Raw genomic sequence first — 22,795 nt, forward strand, 5'->3', positions numbered from 1 at the left:
AAATTCTACTCCAGCCAGTTGAGATGGGAAGTGATATGAAGATGTGGAAAAAAACTGAGTTGAATTGATTTTTCCCTCTTTTTTTTTTTAAGAGAAAAGAAAAGGCAATTGTTTGTGTTTATTAAGGGAGTTTGTTTCAAGCGCTGGAGGATAGACAAGAAAAGAGTGGGATCTTGCATGTGTCACTTTCTTCTGCATTTTTAAGTGAAAAGAGAAAAATGAAATTGCATACTTTCACCACATTGACATCCACCTGTAGCTAAGTTTAACCAGAAAAAACATATACATAAACTATATAGGCATCAGTGCTGTAGCATTTGACAAGATGGTTTTAGTACATCAATTTTTGCCTGCCACAACTCTTGTTTACCTCAGAAAATTCTCAGAGACATGAACACTAATCCTGCTTGACTTTTTTTTTTCTTTTTTCTGAGTGAACAAATGTTGAGGATCTTTCCACCAAATCCTAGGGAGGGGCTGGTGCACTGATGATAATAATAAGGCCAAAAATTGCTTTGAGCTTTCCTAGGACAACAAAATTTATTTCTTGCCATGTGAGCACTACTCATCAAAGCGGACTGTCCTGTTACTCAGATCTGCTCATCTGGATTAGCACCAGTTCAAAAGAATTTTTTTCTCTTGACTTTGCAAGCACACAAATACACATTTGCTCTAAATGTAGGAATGTGAAGTTTGTGTAAGACTCAAGCAGATTTGAAAGAAGCAAGAAGTGAGTTAAAATCTATTGTATTCAAATCTATGTTCCCTCTGCTTTTCTAAACAGGTGTTGCAATTTTCCTAAATACCTAAGCGGTTAAGATATGCCTGACTTCAAGTAGTAGCTAAGGCTGTGGTGGCACTGAAAAGCAAGTGGGATAAACCTCGTTCTCATTTTTCTCAGAGAGGAATATGTCATTGTGGAATTTTAGTCAGCTCTTCTCTGGTTTGGTTTGGTTTTCTCCTACGACTGCTATCATAATATTTGATTCTGTGAAATGATGGGCAACTCCTGCTTCCAGAAATTAATGAAAGTTTATGGTAAATAAGAACCTTGTAGGCCTTTGTATGAAAATCCTCAATTGTTATAAACACACGTGACATTGTAGGCGTAGTCCAAACTGAATGGTTTTCCTGCACAATTAGGTAAACCTCCAAGTTATCAGTTCACCTGGCTGATTAAGCTCATTGAAATACCCTTGTGCGCAAACTTGGAAAATAGTGTGACTTTGCTAATACTGAAAAATAAGCACAAAATGGTATAAGCAATAAATAAATATGTCTTAGGCACTGGCCACAGTTTAAGGAGGAAAAATCTTTGGGAAAAAGCTGGAAGCATGATATTAACTGGGTTTGGTTTGATATTTGGACAAAGAAATCACTGCTCTGAGCTGAGCAGAGAGATAAGCGCCTTGACTTGCAATAGATTAAGAGACCTGCATTGGTTAGAACAAACCATGTTTGAGACTCTCCCCAAGTGCCGCCACGTTTAGATTTAAGATTAACTGCAGCAGAATGGTGGAGCGGCTGTTTGTTTTATGAAACAATCACTAATGACATTAAACAGACGGTGCCCCTTCCAACACGATTGTTCATTTGCGATAAACTGAGAGAAGCCCACAAGAGATTGCAAAAGAAAACTCATAAGTGCTTCATTTTGAGGCTCTTACAATGTCCTATTGGAGGTGACAATTAGTGACAGAGAATAAGAATCTAACAGCTAATGCATTTAGAATTTTTTTTCCGAATAATTTGTAAATATTAGCTTTCCTCTATCTTTATACTGAGGAGCTGAATGGTAATAATATAATGACAAAGGTTTCTGTGTGGGTTTTTTCTCTCTCCCTCCCCTGCTCCTGTCTGTGTGAAGCCCCCACTAAGCATTAACAGTATTAAAAAGAGCGTTATCTATTAGTTCAATTAGACATCAGACATTTACTTTTCAATGTATTTGAAGACTGATTTGATTTGGGTCCAATCATTTAAAAATAAGAGAGCAGAGCTGTGTACAGAGCTGTGTACAGATATCTGTAGCTCTGAAGTCTTAATTGCAAATTCAGATAAGGATTAGAAGGGGCTGTATCTCTGTAGACCAAAGGTATTTGCTAATACCTGAGATATAAAAGTGGTTAAATTCAATATTTACTAATTTAGGATTTCCACTTTGGATTTTGATTAAGCTTTTTGGTTGAAAACCCCATGTTATTAAGCTGTGATGAAGGAAAAAACAGCCCTTTTATAAACCTCACTTTAACGCTTTATTTGAAATAATTTATTTTGGACCTTCTAAAAGCTGTTGTAGGACTTCATTTAAAGACAGGCCCAACCCAAAAACCCAAGCAAAAACATTGTCAAAGGCCTGTTGTAACATTAAGCTTTTGTTGAGTACACAAAGAAATATATTAATAAAAAGTGTTTTAAGTGCTTATTACTGAGATGGTTTGTTTTGAAACACAGGCTTTTTCACAGCAGTTTTTACACTTCATTGTGTACTGTGAAAGACACACTAAGTAGAGGTTGTCAGGTTCCCATCTGAAGTAGACTACTGCTGGGGAATGCAGCCATTTATGATGCCACTCAAGCAGGACTAATCTAGAGTAGATCTCTTATAAATAACCAGCCAACAAAAATACTAAATCATTCCCTTTTGCTGATTGAAGCAGGCAGAATTGCTGCTTTAAAGAGCAGGAGATGCTCATTACAGAGACATTCAGAAAGAATTAGTGAATCCGTATTAGTGAGTGCCCTGGATACGGTCACACATCAAACCTCAACCTTCCTGGAGGAATCAAGGCATCAGTTTCACGTTGAGTAGTATTTTGAGAGCTTTGCTTTGTTTTTCAGGCTAATGTTTGATAGACAGCTGCTTTGTGGTTTTGTTTCTGCATTATCTACTCTGGCTGTTGTAAATCTCCCATTGTAAAACTTGGAACTGTATGTTCTAGCTTGCTGTAACCGATGCCCATATTTGGTATAAATGCAGATTTGTGAACCCTGCCTTTTCTGTCCAGTCCTCGCAAGGCTGCACCCTGCTCACAAGGGCCAGGCTGAAATGGTCTTTTGCACCTGAAAATGTGCTTTGAAAACATGGTGCTCAGTCTTCCGGACCCTATTTACATGACTAGTCCCTCTTATGAATAATTGAGCCTCTGCATATTGCTTATGGAGATGGAAAAAGAAAAACCACTTCGAAGTTACATCCTCCCATTAGGAAACAGGCTCCTACTTAAAAGGAAGGAATCTTTTTAATTTTTCAAATTGGAATGACCTTTCTGTGTTAACGTTCATACTTAGGCATCAGGAGCACACAGTTATTTAAAAATAATAATAATAATAATAATCCTGCATTATTGTCTTGAAGAACTGGGAGAGCATGGATGGGAGAATAATTTTGACTCAAAGGTTATGTTCTACAATTTGTTTATGAGCATACCTCTTGTTTTGGAAACAAACTGTTGTTTTGGGAACTAGCGAAATCTGAAATGCACTCAAGTTCAGTGCTCAAGTCCTTGGTGCAGAGAGCGGCCTGCGCTGGCTCCAGACCTGAGTAAGGGAGGGAGTGCCTTTGTGCTGCATGGGTCTGTCTGCTTTGCTCTATCTTTCCTCTTTGGAGGAAAAATCCTTGGCAAGAATTAACCTCAGGATGAACCAGTGCACCTCTTGCTGCAAGTGGCATGGAGTAAGAGAGGTCCAGCACTCACCTAGTTTAAGGCTAGAGAAGTTTTGCTGCATTTACATCTGTTTCCATCAGGCTCGGATTCTTCTTAGATCTCAGATTGGTTATTACATAGTTTCTGTTGTTAAAGAACTGAGACTGAGAGCAAATGATGGGTTGCAGGAAAATGTGAAGGGTGAATGGGAAGAAAACACAGAAGCTAGTATGTGCAGTACTTCTTGTAATGAGATTTACTAGCTCTAGTTTTATATCTGACAGTATGAGATGAAGTATCTGAATTCAGTCCATGACGGTGATCTTAAAGTTCTCTAAAAATCCTTTTGTGGGCTGTAGATATATTTTTTTCTGTGATTATGGATATTTTCTGGAAGTTGCTGGTTGTGACTAGCTGTAGTTTAGATATTTGCTAATGTGTTTCCATGTTAGTTATTTTTCCAGGCAGGTCAGTAAGAAAATGAAAAGAATAAAAATGACCTTGCTAGAGTTGTTGCTTGATAAAGGTCTTTTTTTATTCCATTAGCCTCCAGATTAGTTTTGTGCTGGTATGAGTCCAATCTAACTCTCTGGAAGTAAATTCTTCTGAGTCGAGATTCGGTGATGTAACCAGTAATAAAATTTGGCCCAGTGTAGTTATAAATATCCATCAAATAAAAACGATGGATTAGGACCCAGTAAATTCTAATTCCTGTAGTGAGATGGCCTCTGGATCACTTTGCATACAGTGCTGTCTAACTGGGAGAGTGAAAGGAAAGCAATGCTGGGACAGTGGCTGAGGTAAAGACAGACACTGCGATCAGTGCTTTGGAAGGGTGAACAACACCACTTCAAGCAATATACGTGAGTTATCCCATGTGACCTTCAAAATGTTTGAGACCCACGGTACTGTGTATCCAGCAGTTTTGTGATCCAGTTATTCTTAAAAACATACTTCTGACTAGGGAAGAACATTAAAACCAACATTTTCTGACCTAAGTAAGGGCTCCAAGCAACGACTGCGAGACAGCCAAGTGACATCCAGGCTGATAATGGGCAGCAGTCATTATGGAGCTGCTGATGTCTGGGCAAAGAAAATTTATGACAGATGGACAAATGATAGGAACTTGAACTTTTATGCAGTAATTTTTGCTTTGGTTTTAACACTTGTTTAGAGTAAAAAACTCATCTCTGTGATAAACCAGTGAGTTTGAACTGCTCAAAGTAATTCTTTATAGCCCATCAAAAAATCCTGACTTTCTCCTATTTATGAATGCTGCTTCCTTTTCATGTATTCTAATTATGTTGTCAGTCTGTTTATTTCTATGCCTGTTGGCCCACTGCAGTTTTATTGTACACAAAATGTTCAAATAAGTCTTAACATCCAGTATTCTGACTCCTGTTTGAATTTTTAGCTTAGAGACCAATTCTTGTTTATTTCTATCTCCATGGACAGAATATGCTTCCTTTTGTGTTTTGCAGCATCACAGATACTGTTTGTGACCGGCTATTACTTGTCTCTCATGATAGTCAATGATATACCTCTGACGGTCATCAGTATGATAGCATTTAATTATTATCATATCCCAAATTGAAATGATAATCCCTCGTGGCATGGCTTGCGCTTTACCTTTTTGTTTGCAATGCCTTTTTTGAATATTTGAGAGGAACAGAGAAATAAGCAAAGATGAGTCAATTGAATGGCATAGAAAAAGAAGATACTAAAGGCAGAATGCTTGGTTCTAGGTCATATTTTAAAAGCAAAGCAATAAATAAATCTTTGAAGTTACGGAATAATCTTTTGACGACAGAAGTCTCTAAATGAGGGTTGGATGAAAAGTGTGTTTGCTTTTGGCCTTTTTGGTGTGGTCGAGTAAAGAAGTGCTTGCATCAACTATCTTGGCCAAAAAATCTCTAAAAGCTCCCAACTGGAAGGTAGAAACTCATTATATTTCATGTTGACTCAGGACAGAAATTTAAATTATTTTCTCTAATTGTATATGTCTTGATTATGTAGCAGAGGAAACTTGAGTCCAGCTTTCAGATTTGAGCATAGCTATTCACGTGGCTTTAAAGCCGTATCATTTGATGTGAACAAGGTTTTAATATCTAAGAGCTGTTAGAGTTTGGTGTCTTTGAAAACTGGTACATCGCTTCTGGAATTGAGGAGTCAGAAATTAAGCCCTACAATTCATGAACACTTTGCAGGGTGTACAGGGACGTATAGTTCATTTCATTTTTCATTTAAAATACTGAAATTACCACACGAGAATGCTAGTGTTTAAGCTTCTCCAGAAGGGAGCGGTTCTTAATTAATCAGAATGCTTTTACCAATTTTTTACAAGGTTAGCAGCAATCCATAGTTGTTGTTTGGTGTTTGAGTTTCTCTTGCCAAAGTCTCCATCTCCAAGGCTGACAATTAAATCCATTTGTTTGAATAGTAGTGAAATACTGGTAAATCATTTAAAAAGGTAGATGGTGCTCAGCAGCTAGCAGTTCTAAGCAAGTCATTTTTCTTGAGATTTAAGCAGCAAAAAAGGCTGAATTGTTTTCTAATTTTTTAGATATTCAGTGTTTTTAAACGGTTTAACTTTGATAGAAAAGAAGTAGCTCAAGATGTAGAGCCTTTCCCAAATACTTGCTGTGCCCGTGCCTTGGGAAAGGAGCCCTTTCAACAGCCACACCTTACCTGAGTGAAGTGATGTTGCTTAAGGTGTTTCAGTGGTATAGCATCCCCCAGTGAACCCTTGTTCAAATTCCAAGTGGAACCCCGCTATATCTCCTGCTGAAGTTTGTAGCCGATATTTCTACAGGAGCTCTCTGGGAACACACGTAACACACAGGTTAAGCATCCTTTGGCTTTGCATTTGTCAGGGGACTTGCTTTACCTTGAACTATTACACAGAACTGTAGGTAAACAGGCAGGAATGTGATGAGAACGTACACAGAAGAGGGATTTGTATGAGGAAAAGTTACTTCTGCTTTGTTCATTGAACAAAAGAAAATAACACTTTGAAAGGCCGCAAGTATTAGTGTGTTATTATCACATCCCAGTTTCTGCAGGCAAAAAAAAAAAAAAAAAAAAAGAAGTTTAAAGGACAAAGAGAACTTTTCTGAGAGACAGAAATCCTCTCTATACTATCTACGTATTTAGCATAGATGATGTGGCTTGTGTGCTACGAGTACCACCGCTATTTTGTCTGTCTGGTGCGTGATGCGTTTCCCAGATTAGAGGCATTAGTGCCCTCTATTGTTCATCAGAGAACTGTAAATATTCTTGCAGATGATGGTCCTTATTATCACTCCTGGTATCAAACAGACTTTTAACAAAAAAACAAGCCTATCATAGAGGCAAGTTTCTACATGCTAAACTGCTTAATCAAGACGAGTACATTTGTTTTTGTTTTTTACTGTATTCTGCTACAACTTGGAAAAAAATCAAATAACCCACGTTGGGGAAAAATGTGTTGAAGTGCATATAGAAATAGATACTCCTTTTGCTCACGTATTTGCTGACAAGTTAATTTCTTTATGTGTAATTTTTAAGGACTGAGTATATTTTTAATCACCAATTCTAAAATATCTAGAAGGAAAGAACTTGGAATATTTGATTCTTCACCTTTTTTTTCTTGCCATCTCTGAAATATATGTTTTATTTCTAGAAATCACACACTTATTTGCTAGGCTAGTAGAAGAGTGCAACTTTTCTGAAGAACAACAGAAAAATAACACGGACAAGCTGTGGGACATTATTTTATTTTTTCTACACTACATTAAAGTGAACTGCAAGAATGACAACTTCATTCAAGCAGATCATTTGGAATTACATTAAACAGCTGCTATTAAACAGCTGACAACAAAGGAGACCATTTTGATCTCACCAGCGCGGAGATTCCTGCAGCACGCTCCCCCAGCGATGTTATGAAGAACACATTGTGCTCTTGTATACCAACACACACTGCGCTCCCCACTGTGCTTGTTGCCAAACATTGCTTTTTCAAATCACTTTGTATTCAGTCAGGGATCCGGGAAGTCCAAATCCAGCCAGACAAATGCAGAACGGCTTAGTCGAAGCAGCTTTGACAAGTGCCATCACACAGACTTGTCGAACCAGAGAGACAACACAAACAAATATGTAGTCGTGGTCAACGGGGTGTGGATCTGCCCCATTGTGTGTGATGGCACTGGTTCCTAAAGAGCATTTTGCAACGGACACTGGTTAGTCTTTGTTAAAGGGAGGGATTGCGACAAGGGAAATACTTGTTAGCTCCATACAGATGGATCTGCCAGACTTCTGTGCTTGCATTTATTTGTTCTTTGCAGTGTGCCAGACACAGTGAGGGCCAGCATAGAACGGGCACACCTGTAAGGGGGCAGATTGAACTTCCCAGAGTTGGCTGAAGGGTGAGGAATAAAATAAGAGTAGAGACCGTTGGATAGGTCATTGTCTTGTGCTGTCCTTGTCTCTCAGGGTAGGAGAGGCACCTTTCCTTCTATCACTGTAACTTGCTGCTGGTCGTAGCATGCCACACATGCTGCCCTTCAGGTTGTGTCACCTGTTCCAATGTGTTGCCATTCTGCACCAATGCTGCTTTGCAGCCCTAATCTTGACCCGCTCTGTGCTGATGTTCCTCAGTAGCTGGATTCTTACCAGGTCGTGCAATTGTGACAGAAAATAGGTTACAGCATGGAAAGCGACTGCATGTTCTACACCTTAAGTGAAGGCTTTGTGTATTGGTCTCTGAATAATATGAAGGCATATTGTTGCTCAGAGGGTTAAAATGTATCTTACTGCCTTCTAGCAAAAAGAGAAAATTCTAGGAAGTGATTTGTCTAAATGTTCAGATTTAAATTTCAGATTGCATTTGCATAACATTAACTGTGTTGGAGAAATATGAAACTTTACTTTCCTGAGAAGTTTTGCAAGGTGATAGAGTGAGTTTTTATGGTAGATCCTTAGTTTCAGTTACATAAGTGAATAGTCCTTCTCACTTCCACAGAAATAACATGGAACAAGATGTGAAAAGTTTTAGGATGGAGCTTTACCAATCACAAAGACATTTTGCAAGCTTGTTTTAAAGAATGCATAGTATGAGTAAGGAAAAAATGTGTAAGATAGGCATTAGTTTATATTTAGCCAGGATAGAAACTGGAGACCTTCTTGTCCACTTTGCTGTAAGACAAATTCTGCCTGTCATATGGGTGGCATGCAAACAATGAGTAAAAACAGGAAGGTAGTCTGGATGAAAGTGATAGAAATTAAGGATTGTGAGGGATTTCTATTCTTGCTTCTTTGCCATGTGGTATAAAAAGTATTGAATCGCGTTGGTGTTGGATGTACGCAATTCTAATGTAGAAGCTTGTAGAGTTTGGGAGGTAGAGACTGTCTGGCTTGACCGTATATCATGAGTCAAAAAAAAATACTTAATCTGGAAACTTTCATGCTTGGCTTTTTGAAAAACGATTCAAGCTACATCATACATTTCAAAAGGTGCTAGTGTAACAAAAAACATGAGGTAATCCAGAATCTAAAACAATCCCTAGTTACTTCTCTGGTTGATTCTCCCCCTAATTCACCACATCTCTAAACATCATTTTTCTAAAGCACTGCATTGCCTGAAAACCTTTGTCATATGTGCTTTTTGGGAATTACCTTCAAGTCAGTGTATGTCTTTGCTAAACTAAGCTCTGATGATAATGAGGTTAGTCCAACTATTCTGCTGTTAACAGTGAAGGGACATTTCACATTATTCAAAATGCCATTTGAAAAAATATTTTCAGAGATGTAAAAAGAAAAAAAACCACAAAACACAACCCTAAACAAACATCACAATGCTTTTTGTTTACAATTGTGGAGCAGTAGCTGCAGTTGAGAATGTAATGCTGCAGCTGCTTTCAATCGTGTTTATTGTGTTTAAGTATTGTACCTATGGGGAAGTTTATCTCTGGGTGCGACAGTGAATTAAACCAGTTTTCCAGGATATGAATGTGGCTTGTATGTTTGCGGAATTGAGTGTTGAATTTAAAAACAATGGGTCTTGATTGTGCTTGGGCTTCGGGCAATGCTGAGGCTCCTTCCCAGGCCCAGCCCGTGCAGGGGATGGCGAGGCTCTGTCTCAGCCTGCAGGAAGGCAGTGGGGCATTTTGGGTTTGGTCGTGGCTTCTCTCCTACTGAGCACAAGGCATCTCTCTTTCTGAGCAGGATTACGTTTAGTGAAACACAAGTCTGCGATGACTTGAAAGCACTTAACGAAGTCGAGCATTAGGAATTCACATTTACAGAGGTCTGCATGTAAGTGGGATGTCCAACATTGTGCAGTAGTGTGCATGCTTACCTTCAGCCCGCAAGTAAGAGAGGACATATGAGCTCAAGTGATGAACAGATAAAAGGAAAAATAATATAGAAACTGGTTAGAATGAGACTGAAAAAGGCTAATTTTAAAGCAGCCTCGCTTCTTTATATGTCCTTGTGTTGGCTTGAAGTAATTTGTCTCTAACTGATAGACATTCTTCTCAACATATAGCTTAGTGTTAAGGGCCTGACACTCAATGGCAAGCCACAAGAAGGCTGAAAAGGCAATATCATGAATAGTGAACTCTCTCTTGGTTTCCTTGACACCTGCATAGTGCATACTGCCAACTATGATAAATGGAGCAGAAACATAGACACTTACTAAAAGGATGGAGCAGAAGCTAAAGGCTGGAGAGAGAGACACAGAAAGATATATGCTTGATCTCACTTGGAAAGAGAAACAAATGGGTAGGAGAGCAAGTGAAGTTGAATGACATCTTGAAGACAGGAAAGGACTGAGGCTGAAGTGGCAGGAGGCCAGCAAGAGGAGCAGATGGGAGGTGGGACAAGTTTATTACCAACAAGGCCATTGGATAGTAACAGTGCACATACTGCTCGAGAAACAGATGAGGTGAGCTGATAATCATTCTGAATTCTATCTGAATGTGTCTTCTATTCAGATTACTCATATCTTGAAGTTGGTTTACTTACTGGGAAACTTCCCTGGCAGATGGAAGAAAATTGTGCCATGCGATGCTCAGAAAAGCAAACATGGGAAAGACAGCAGAGCACGATGAGGAAACTCAGATGCATTCCAAGACATTTTTAGTTTCATTCCAGAATATTTTCTTAAATGGAAAATGTTGCTTTCATTATTTTAAACTGCTGCTCACAGGGAAGTAAGGTAATATTAAAGAACACTTTGATAAAGCTGAATTGGCCTGAAGAGTTTTTCCCTTACAGTGAACAAAACACACCATGTTGTTTGGCTTGATGGTGGGGACAGTTGAATTTTATGACAGTGGTAAGGTAAATGTGTGGCCACTACTTTTCTTAAATATCCTGTAATTGTTGACAGATGAGTGAGTCTGACCTGATGCTGAAAACAAAAGCTGACCTTGCAAATGCCCCAAAGAGCAGAAGAAATGATGTTCTGCCTGCAGGGCTCATTAATTAGTTGAATTTCTCATCTAATTCTTCTGGGTCAGATCTGTTGTTTGCTCTGTTCCAGAAGGGGCAGGCGTGTAGAAGCCATCTTGATAAGTATCTTCAAGATGCGGTAACGCAATCAGCAAAATGTGGTCTAGAACTTCCATTCCTGCAGGGCAGAAGAAAGAAGCTGTTTTCTTTTGGGTAACTACATAAGCCTTTTAGATGACCTGACTTGAGATTCAAACAGACCTTGAATCAACCCATGGAAAATGTTTCCCATGGTTGCTTTTCTTCTTAACTCTCCAGCTCTCCCTCTTCCATCTGTAATAGTTATTTTTTGATAATTCAACAGAGACAAGTAGTTACGACAGCGTAGTAGTATGTGCTATCTCATTTCTAACAATAGTTTAGAAAAATGTTTCAAAAGGCTGATAGGTTAGTATCAATCATTTAATTTTATTCAAGGTTTCCTTTTTATCACAGCAAATTTAAGGACTAAATATTTGTTCTGCACTGTACCATGTACACATGCCTTCTATGAAGTTTGCTCTAGCCATGTGCTTGCACAGTCGAGGGTAAAAGCGATCTGTCACCTTGACAGCATTTGAAGGATCTGCAGTGCTTTAGGAGGTATGATACCAGGGCCGTTGGTAGTTTCATTCATCCTCAGCAATAAAGCCATTTTCAGTGCTAGGGGGTAATAAAAGTTGGCTGGTCACTCACTTGCTCTCCAGGAGGCAGAACATGCCCTAATCTCTTGCTCCAAATCATGCAGCAGGCAGCAGCTTTTGGGCCATCGGTGGTAGAATTAAAAACAACTGACGGCTCTAGGAGCTTCACGCTGCCTTTGAATCCAAGCAAGCATTCTGCATTCCTCACTGCCTCCGTGCTAACTGCCTTGTTTTTGGCAATAATAATATCATTTTATGTTAACATGATGATATTCGTGCCTGTAAATCTTCAAAACTGTGTGAGTGAGGAAAAGATAGAGAATCAGTACTCGTTGCAACCACCTCTGGGGAGAAATTCAGCATTTGTTCAACAGCAAAGAATAACCTTACCTGCAAGTTCAGGACAATTAAAGTATAAGCTAGCAATGTAAAATCCAGTATGCTATGCAAAATGTATATTGTGCTTTAGGATATATGATACAGGACAAAAAGAAAGACATCCTCCCACACTGCTGTATGTGTTTGCTGTCTTATATTAAAACTCTCTTTCTCCACGTGAAAATAAATGTGTGGATGGCCCCCTCCAACATGGTCCTACTTGCACTCCACGTTGTTGTGCACAAAGCTGATTTTATGACATGGAGAACAGGGAAGAGAGGTCCAAGACAACAGATACAGTGTGTACAGACATAACACAGAATCACGCAATTGTGTGGCTTGGAAGGGACCTCTTGAGATCGGTGAGTCCAACCACCAGCTAAAGCAGGTTCCCTACAGAAGGTCACAGAAGGCCAGCCTTTATAAAGCTCAAGTGTCTACAGAATGGTGTCACTGTCATTTTTTTCCCCTGCTGTTTAAAGCCCTAACCTGCATTATAACTGGCTTAAGTCCTGTCATAACACAGGTTTGATCTGGAGGCTTCAGCTTGTGCAGTTTTTGTGTCACTTCTAAGTTGCAGATGAGACAATATTAATTTTGAAGGAATTAGCCTGAAATTTCCTCGCACTGAGATGAAATGGCTGGAGTTAGCCCGACTAGCTGCTAAAGGTTTCCTAATGAAAAGTAGGGTGATATGAAATTTTCCTGATAAAAGGATCCATAGCTTTCATTTGTCTGTGAACTGCCAGCGTAACAGGGACAGCAGGGGTAACAACTGCTCGCCAAGATATCATCTACTTTCACATTCCAGGGACACTCCTTCACTTTGCTGGTGCGCTCCAAATAAAGCCCTAAAATCTGGCGGCTTGGGGCTGCTTCCTTCCTTGCGGCAGGGCGAGCGTCTCGAAAGTCTCGATGGGTTCTTATTTATTTATTTCTGATTTTAACCGCTTCCTTCTCCGACAGCGTGTGACAGCGCCGGTTTTTGGTGTGGACAGGTGTTTATGTGCCTGCATTCCCCCCAGGGCCTGGGAGGGGGTGCGCGGGGAAGTGTTGAGTGCTGAATGTTAAGCTCGTTCCTTTGTATGGCTCAGAAATCTCTGTTGTCCAGAATTGTACAGATAAGGCAGACCCATTTGCTTCATTGTCAGGCGATGTAGCTGAATAGAAATGCAAATGTGACATAAGGGGACTGCGCTGGGGAGGCGTTTGCTGTTACCTACTGTAACAGTGCTCCCGGCTGTGAGAAAATTCCTGCAGAATCGGGGGGGAGGGGGGGGGGGCTTTATTTTATTTTATTTTTTATCATTAGCTACAGGTTACAGAGAAGATTCTCCAAAAGAAAATGCCTCTCTTTTGCCAATGCTTTTATTTCTATGCGGCGGAACGGCTCGGTTTTAACTCCCTTATCAAGAGCTGCATGAACCGCCCGGACTAAATTGGGAGCATCTCCACACTGTTTGACAAATAGATTTGTTGTAAACTGATTTAGCCCTTTCATTGTTTGCATTTCATTATATAGCAGACTTCATGTCACAAAATCGGTATTCATTCAAAATAGAGAATTTAGAGATAGGACTGTAGCCAGATAAAAAATATTGCACAGGTCAGGTCTATTAACCATAGAATAATAGCAAGCCAGTGATCCAAGGGGTAGTTCTTCAGCAGGGAAGGGCTGACATAACCGAGGTCAGGAGTCGGAGCTCAGGACTTCAGATGTGGCTGTCACCAGATTTACAAGTAAATCTACTGGGGAAACAGGGAAAATGAAGGAACCTCACAGCATAGGAGAGAGAAAGGCAGCCTGACTCTTTCATCTGAACTCTCAGGTTTCTCAGTGGATGAAGAATAAAAGTCTGATTTGCTTAAGTGCTTCACTTTATTCAGAAACTCTGAGTTGCATCTTCCAAAGCATGATCCATGGATCTAACTCAATCAGGTTTAGATAATTTATTTAGAAAGTAACATTGAAAGAGAACCGATTCCTGCTCTGCTGCCAAGTTCATTATTGAACAAAGCCCGTTAGCATTCTGAAAATATGCGTACCGAATGCAAACAGCACTAAAGAATATAGATACGGCCTTTAATAAGGCTGGAGCAGTTTATGTTAATATCTCAGGAGCAGATAATCTGAAGTTGGAGTGAAAAGGTCAGTAGGATAACTGCGTTGCAACTTTCCCTTTTCTGTAGATTTTATTTCTACAAGCCTTTCTGCTTTTTTTTAAGCCTTTGTTGCCCTCCCGCTAGACGAGATGTACTTGCCTCCCTCATAATGGCCACGTGGTGATAGTTGCAGGCAGAAATTGCTTTAGATTTTCTTATTATAGCAGCTCTGTGCCACCATCCTCATATGTACACACTTCAGCTGCTTTGAACACAGCCCTGCACAGGTTCAAGGCAGGTAACAGCCAGGGAGTTCCCGAGGAACTGGTGTTTCATTGGCGAGTATTATTTGAACTCTGTTCAGATAAGTTGTAACTGTATTCTTCTAGGTTATCTGGTCAGTAGAGATATTGTGTTACAGCACTGGTATCAGATCTGTTTTCAAGATGCACAAAAATGGATGTAGTCTCTGGAAGTAGGTAGTCAGGAATCTGTTTTGCAGTGTTTTATCGAGGGTGAGGGGATGCAGTAGTGAAGAGTTGGGCTAAGAAAGGGTGAGGGTACAGCCCAGTTCCCGAAGGATACACTGCAAGGAGCGTGACATCCTGTATCTTGGTGTGACTTCAGATCAGTTCTCTCGCACAGAATTGTGAGCTTTTGGGGGGACAAAATTAATAAAGAAGCTTTTCACTAAATGAAAAATGGAGCCATTCTCCTCTGCATATGTATGTTGGTTCAACCTCCCTTTTACTGCATACTTTTTTGAGTAAGTATAAATACATGTAGATAACCACGAGCCCACGATACAATATGTTTGTCTGTGTATATGTATAGGTGTAGTCACGCACACATGCCGCTACAGTAATTGAGCCAAATGCTTTGTGATAGAAGTGTCAGAGGTGCAGTAAATCTAAAGGCTGTACTTTCTGGATCAATTCACACCTTGAGCATGTAGTTCTGCAGGAAAATACTGACTGGATCTGCTTGAACATCATACAGCGGTCTTACTGCTTTATTCAGCACATTTAAATGATTACAATTCTCGCTTTTCCTTTTTATCTGTGAAAGACAGAAATTTCTATCATAAGCGTGTTAACTTCTAGAAATATAACACCTGAAATGGGGGCAGAACTGGTGGTAGAAAAAAAGCTAATATGAAAAACTCAGTTCTGCATTTTTCTCACCAAGGAGTTTAGAACATAAACCCAAATCTGCAGGCACATGAATTAAGCTGGATGAGTGTGTGCATAACGTTTACACCTTAACCATTACACACAGCTAAATCTATCGATTGGAGATTGAGTAATTGAATAGGACTAACTGACTGGTCAATAGGAATGAGGCTGCTCTGGGAAAGAAACTTAGATGATAAGAGAAGGCTTCAGCTGCAGAAGGGTGTCTTTGGGATTATATTGTCTCATTCAATTGTATTAACTAGTGTAGTCAGAAAAAATAGTAATTGTAACAACCACAACAAACACTTTTTTAAAAGAGTGATTCGGATGTATTGTATTAAAAATCAGAGCTTTGACGTTCATTTGGATGGAGCAGTGGGGCCTGGGAGATGAGCAATTGGTGACAAATTCCCCCTTTCTGCAGGAGCTACAGATCCATTTGGGAGCTGTATGGCCGTGTAAACGTTTAAGTCTCTTCACATCCATGACTGGGGAAAAGCACAAGTTGTGTGTAACCCCTTCTCATACTTGATTTACGCACACATTTCTGTGTCCAAGAAATCATTTGACATGAAGCCTGAATGTGCCTTTATGCAAAGTGTAATATGTTAGGGGGTCGGTCAGCTGATATATGCCTTCATAAGAAGCTGTGTTTATAAAAGGAAAAATTAGATATTTCCACTGGGACAGGTTTCAGTGGCCTTCAGTACTGAAGCCCCTACCTGCTTTAGGTCTGAGGTGTCTAGAGATATGGGTAGCTAGCACCTTACAGAGGGATTTCTTGTTTACTCTTGAGCAGATGAACTCAGCCTTTGTTACCAGTTCCTTCTAGCTATTTCAGAAATGATAATTTCCCATGGTGAAAGCTCTGACTTACCAGCACGGTAAGGTTATTCTGAGTTAGCTGAAGACATTTTCATTATTCTCATTTGTCTGCTGCTGTTCAGGATTAATTCTGCAGCAAATTCTTGCTTCCTAGGTCAGTGAAATGTTAGAAGATAAAGGATCTCACCTTGATCTTGGAGAGAACAGCGATGTACTTCTATATTACACCGACTTTTCTTAACATTTATGGATAACAAAATAGGACATCCACGCAGAAGGTTCATGCTAAACAAGCAGATCAGTTTTTTGATTCTCGGTGCTTGAAGTAGATACCCTTGTGCTTGTCAGTGGTTATTGTAACTAGTCTGTATGTAATTTAGCATTCCTTGCACCTTTAAAAAGTGCAACCCCTTTAATCTGTTGTTTTAAAAAGCATGCATTAGATGTCAGACAACATAAAGACAGCGCGAAGAGATAACCCTGATGTAAGTGATGGTTCCAGTCATCTAGCGTATGGATAAAAGATTTCTGAAGCTATGTTACGTGGCAGTTCAACATGATCTGGCTGTTTGTTAATCAGAGAACCTGAGAAGAACAAAGGAGAGAGAACAAAAATGTGAAAAAAAGTGTTGTATAGCTAGAAGAGGTACAGTGGGATGACTCACACGTTGGTGGGATTGGATAAAGCTGTCATGAAAACGATGAGCTATAGAAGGGCAAAATTTTTCACTTTGTTGCATGTGACGTGAGTTTGTCGGGAAAGGGGATAACATTTTGTATTCAGTCAGAGAGCATGTTCTGTAAATCTCTTCAGTTACCTGTTCCCTGGGTGTCGCAATAGATTAAGTCGCTGTGTGATGATATGACACCGCCATCACTCGTCTTCCTGGGATATTGCTGGAGGCAACAACAAACCTGTGTCTTTGGCACATGTGAAGGAATTTAGTGCTTGAGGGGTTAAATTACACAGGGTCCCCTGTGGATCAGCTTATGCTTGGACAGTAATAATAGCACTAACATTAATAATAAAAATGCCAGAGAGAAGGGAGTGGAGGGGGAGTAGGGGGAGAAAAAGAAAGAAAGAAGAGTGATGGAAGATTGGCTGGGACAGTCAGGTGGGAAAAAAAAAAAGGCAAGCTGGAGATAATGCATTTTGTACAGCAGGTGTACAGGCTCCAAGTCAGATGTCATAGAAGCTTCTGTGAGATGCACACGCACAAATACACAGCGCAGAAGGTTTGAGGATGGTTGGTGGCTCTGGATATGTGTGCTCTCTCTTCAAGCTGTGATATCCTGGGGCCAGTGTAACAAGCAATTCACGTCAGTTCTCAGTAAAGACTATTGGTGTTTTCACTGGGGAAATATTTATGCTCTGTCTTCTTCTTTTCTATGTTTAGCACCCCGAGCTTCCCGTCAGGTGGGAGCCTGATGGGGGAGTGGGAGAAGATGAGGGACACATCTCATCCCCCAATTAGACGGAGCTAAACTCCTAATCTTGCTTAGGAAAAGCTGCTGATGCTAAGTTTTCCTCTTTCTCTTCTGCTTTCATGGGATATTACATTTCACTGCAGTATGGGTGGTAGAATGGGATGCCAACTGGAGTGTTTGGGTTCTAACAGAAAGGAAAAGTACTTTGAGAGATATTGTTACATAGGTGAGGCCTCCAAACATTCAAAGGTACTGTAAGTGCAGAAGAATGTGGATTTATTTTATTTCTCTATAGATAAGCCATCGCAGGAAGGGACAGCAGGTTATCACATTGAAAAATAAGAGATCTGAATTTGTCCGCTTTCAGATTTGTTATTTATCATAATAATCCTTCTAGTGAAAAGGCCTAATTTACTCTTTCTATAGGAATATTTTAAGATTGATTATCATAATATCACAGCTGCTGAAAAGGTCTAAAATAGGACATTGACCTTGAACGTGTTCCTGTGTTTAGTATGTGGTGCTTAACATTCAAGAAACAATATAACTGCAACTCATTTATTAATGTATAATCTCAAAATGTTAACTCTTGCTCTGTAAATACATGCCATAAGGATTGTAGAGAGCTTGCAGTATCCCATGAAGTACATGTGGTATTTTATCAGTGTAAATATGTATAAGATTTTCAAGATTTCTGCTGGGAATACTCCATAACTAAAGTAAGTTTTCCCTTTGGTACTGCACTAGTTTATGATTTAATTTTTACTGACATTCCACCAGTCATATTATTAGCTTCACAAAATGAAAGTGAAATAATCCTGTATTAATTAAACAGAGCAACTGAATTCCCTCAGTCATCTTATCCTTGGCTGTCTGAGACAGTAATGCACTTCAGCTTCTCAGAAGAAACTTACACTAAAAAAAGAGCTCAGGGTAATAGTGAGATATCCTTATTGTAGTGTGTACCTGAATTATCTTTATCTATTTTTTGGTAGATGATGAGCATGTGCGGCTTCCTTTTTCTCTTTTTTTTTCCCCCTTTCGTTTTGTCAGAGGCTTTGGAAAAGGTGTTTTGTCAAGAGAATAATTTCCATTTACAGCAGCGTGAACTATTCTGTTTCTAGTCTGTACCAGCGAAGGCAGTCATTTAAATACCCATGCCCTTGAAAGTAAAATGAGGAGAAAATATTGAGAATTTTTTTGAGACCAGAGGAACCAAAAGCAGTTTAGTAACATTGTAAGGCAATTGTTGCTACTTCACAGAGACACTTTTTTATATACCGGAACACAGAGTGTAGCAGCAAAATCTAAATGCCTCGCTCTGTATATTTGTGAATGAACCGTGGCAAAGTTTTAAAGAGCACTCTGACATAGTGTTACTCATGTTTTTTCTACCTATGATCAAAACAAGGAGTAATTAATTAGTCCTAAATAGAGACGGAAGTAGGTAGCTTTAAAGGAATAACGTGCTGCTGCAGTTTGTCCAACCACATACAAAGAAGTGAGAAGGATTTTGAGCTTCTGTAGCATTAGCTTTTTTTTTTTTTTTTAATTGTAAGCAAAGCAGTATACCCAGGGATGCACCAAGTGCCTTCCAGTCATAAGCACAGAAGGCAAAGTGTCTTAAGACCAGTAGACAGTGACAATATTGTTCTAATGTTGCACTGGAGCATAGAGCATTTGAGTTGTATTTCTTTACGTAGGATTTTGAATAAAGAGAGAACCACATATTTATGATTACTTGATATTTATTTCAAACTTAACAATATTCTCCAGCTATGCTTTGAATAAGGTACCATAGTACACCATAGTGCATGGCAAAATTTCATGGAACCACAGAATTGTAGAGGTTGCAAGGGATCTCTGGAGATCATCGAGTCCAGCCCCCAACATGTCACATTAAGTAAACAGTGTACTTATTTTCAGATTAATTCTCTGCAGCTAATAAAATGTATTTTACATTCTTGCTCCTTGCCAGATGATTTGAGCTTTGCCTTTTGGTGGATACACATTTGACACAATTCACTGTGCGGCTTCTGTGAAGCGCCACTGAATTATACTTCTTCAGTTGCCTTGAGGTAGTTGTGTTGTAAGAACGTGGCTTGAAATGTCTGTAGTATTTAAATGTGAAGATACTTAAACATGGAATATACGCAAGACAAATCATACGTGCACAGAGAGATGGAAACATAGATGCTGATCAGTAATGCTCCTTGACTGGTGCACACACCCAGGATGGTTTTTTCCTTCCCCTCTCTGATTCCATTACCACTGTTTTGTACAGACTCCTTGTGGTAAGATTTCACACTGTTCGTTTTGATAAGTTAGTGCAGATGAGCATTTTCGTGCATGTTCTTACTCTACATCCCCAGATAAAATTTAGTTAAATTGTATGAGCTTTTTTTTTTCTCCTTTTCTGTAGTACTATTTTACTTATTTCTACAGAAAAGCTTAGGAAGGTGAAGCTATGCTTACACCCAGCTTATTTGCCTGGAGTAATCTTTCTTATCTTCTTTTTCTAAACTGATGGGTAACTGAAACCCAAGTTCAAGAATGTAGTTGGAATTCCAGGCCCCGGTCTGGTGGAGGTGGCATTTTCAGTCCCAGGGAAGAAGCCAACTGCTTTGTTTATCAATGTGTAAACTATGGCACTGTATTTCTGGTTGCCTGAGCAGCAGCACTGGCAGGGTAGAGAGCCACTTGCCTGGATGAGAGATGGATGATAGAAACATGGTGATGGCATATAGAGAGAGGAAAAACATATCTGATGGTGTACGGTATGGGGGGAACAAGTCAGCACGGTGGCAGAACCTATGGGAACGTGGAAAGGAGAGCTTCCATCGCAGAAGTAAACAGACACTGTGTTTCAGCATCTGAATATAAATGCATAATCTTAGGAAATAATGAACAAAAGTAGAAAATAAAGCTGACCTGTGCTGTGGTACATTTCAAAATGGATCTAATAAAGGAGGATAAATTCTAAGGAACTTAATATATAGAAGTGACTTTATGAAATGACTTATCTGTAGGGACTGGATATGGGTCACTTAAAGTAAGAAAACACATGCAGATGAAATGATTTGAAAGTATTTTAGCATAAAATTGAAGAATAGCATTTTTGAATATAAATCTATAACTGGACACTCAGACACTAGAAACAATACAATTCTATTTTCATAGTTTGCCAAAGTGCACATGAAAATCAATTTATAGGAACTGTATTTTGGGCTTATACACTACAAAGGTGCCCATACATAGAATAAACACATCTTATTTAAGTTTTGATTTGATTCCAAAACCCACATTTATCAAATTGTTCCTCAGAGAGCATTCTAATACTGTAACACGATTAAATGCCTCATTTTAAAATTTGATAAAAACTGATATATATATATATATTTTTGGTCTCTGATGTTTCTACAGTGTGGTTGGATTTTCCTCTACATTTCCGAGCTCTGTAATTCACAAGCGAATTTACATCTTAATTATAGAGTTCACATTTAACAATATAGACAGCATAATGCTACTGGTAATTAAGCTTTTACTACCTGCTTTTATACAGTAGTCAGAGCAGCAGTTTTGCTGTGCAGGCTCTGATTCCTAAACTTGCATGCATTTATACCACAGGCCCAGTCTTTACATAAGGTTAGGAGCATAATGCCAGCGTCTCTCTGCTGTGAGCATATACCAGCACATCTGTTGAACTTACATATTTTGGACTTGGCTGCTGTGGCTGCGTTCATTTGGTGAGATGCCGTGAGAGGGCATTTGCGTTCCCATTTGTGAATGGTATTAATGCGTTCTGAGGGTGTGCACCGATATGTTTTGATCTCAAAGATTGCCATTTGCTTCGTGTAGGGCTCCAGTCATAAATAAAAGATTTTTCTAAGTGGGTGAGCTGAGTTAAGAAGAAAAGAAAAATAACATCTATCTATGCATCTTTCCACTGCTGTTATTTTTCTCGCCAGAAACAGCGTGCGTCTGTTTTCGCTGTGGAAAGGTGAGAGTAGAAACACTCTGAACCTAGAAAATAAGTGCAGCGTCTTAGTTGTAAAAGCAGGAGCTTTTGAGGGGAAAAAAAACATTGCATCCCCCATTCATTACTGACCCTTTCAACAGGAGGGAGAAGGTAGAGGGGGTGATCGGCGTTTCTAAGTTGAGCGCGGTTATTTCCTCGGCACAGGTTGGGCGAGGGCCCCTTCCTGACGGCAGAGCCGGGCTGGCTCCCAGCAGTGCTTTGCAGCAGCGGGGCTGGGCGCTCTGCGGGCACGCAGCAGGGCTCTGCTCGCTGCCATTCCCGTCGGGCAAGATTTAGCAGGCAGAAATCAACGCGCGGGGAACGCTTCCGAGGTCTGCGTGCACCGCGAGGTGTGACAGTGGCGAGCTGTTACAGCGTAGCCTTACCTTGTTACAATGAAGCGGGCTCAGGTAGTCCGCTCGCGCTCCCTGCGCAGCTGGGGAAGAAACGGATCGGTTCTGGAGCTCTTCTTTCTGTTCGCGAAAGCTAAATATTTACACGTCAGCACCGAAATATTTGCACGTGGGTGTACGTTAAACGCGAGGCGTTGAGCTGAGCTGCAAGAGAACGCGCGTACCTGTCTGCGTACGCTGCCCGATGCGGCCGCGCCGATCGGAAATGGAAGCCGAACGCCGGTTTTGCGAGGTAAATCCTTTCTTATTTTGTATAGAACGAGTTGCTTTTTCCACTTTATTAAGCGTACATAGCAATGGGGACAAACAGATATAGAATATTCGTGCGCGGACCCCACTCTTAGCCTCCTCCCGGCCCCTCAAAAAGTTGCGCTGCCCCCATCCCCGCCGCTTTCCCCCCCGCCTTCCCCTCTCCCCCTCCCCGGCTCCGTACCTCTCCGCCCCGGGGCCGCCGACATGTCTGCGGGCGCTGCCCCAGCGGCCGCCGCCTCAGGCCGCTCCCCCCGCCCCACCCCTCTACCTGCCGCGCGGCCCGCGCGCCGCCCCGCCGCCTCCTGATTGGCCGCCGCCCCACCAATCCGCCGCTCCCCCGGCCCGGGGGGACCGCATATGTAAAGCGCCGCTTCATATTCATGAGCCCGGAGCGGGGCTTTAAGTCCTTGATTAGGCGCGCGGGCGAGCTTTTGGTCCCCGC

The 22,795-nt window shown here is 40.4% G+C and overlaps 1 protein-coding gene and 1 long non-coding RNA gene across 9 annotated transcripts in view; one reads left to right on the top strand and one right to left on the bottom strand.

Moving 5' to 3' along the window:
• Window positions 1–22,795, top strand: part of ESRRG (estrogen related receptor gamma) — a 366,441-nt gene that overhangs the window by 187,117 nt on the left and 156,529 nt on the right. The window contains exon 1 of one of the 5 annotated variants that reach the window (XM_021393162.1): window positions 22,230–22,333. The exons of the other annotated variants lie outside the window; for them this stretch is intronic. The gene's annotated coding sequence lies outside the window, so the exon portion shown is untranslated. Of the gene's footprint in view, window positions 1–22,229; window positions 22,334–22,795 lie in introns of those variants that run through there. 5 annotated transcript variants of the gene reach the window in all.
• LOC110397159 lies at window positions 19,401–22,609 on the bottom strand. Of its 4 annotated transcripts, none has more exons than XR_002437575.1 (3): window positions 22,535–22,609; window positions 22,266–22,376; window positions 19,401–22,174 (listed from the first exon to the last, which is right to left on the bottom strand). It is a non-coding gene; the product is annotated as an uncharacterized LOC110397159 (long non-coding RNA). The 4 variants fall into 4 exon arrangements; XR_002437576.1 differs by lacking the exon at window positions 22,535–22,609 and having other exon boundaries at window positions 19,401–21,693; window positions 22,075–22,174; window positions 22,266–22,482; XR_002437577.1 differs by lacking the exon at window positions 22,535–22,609 and having other exon boundaries at window positions 19,401–21,958; window positions 22,075–22,174; window positions 22,266–22,482.

The sequence above is a fragment of the Numida meleagris genome, chromosome 3 (assembly GCF_002078875.1).
Source record: "Numida meleagris isolate 19003 breed g44 Domestic line chromosome 3, NumMel1.0, whole genome shotgun sequence".
Classification (NCBI taxonomy): Eukaryota; Metazoa; Chordata; class Aves; order Galliformes; family Numididae; genus Numida; species Numida meleagris.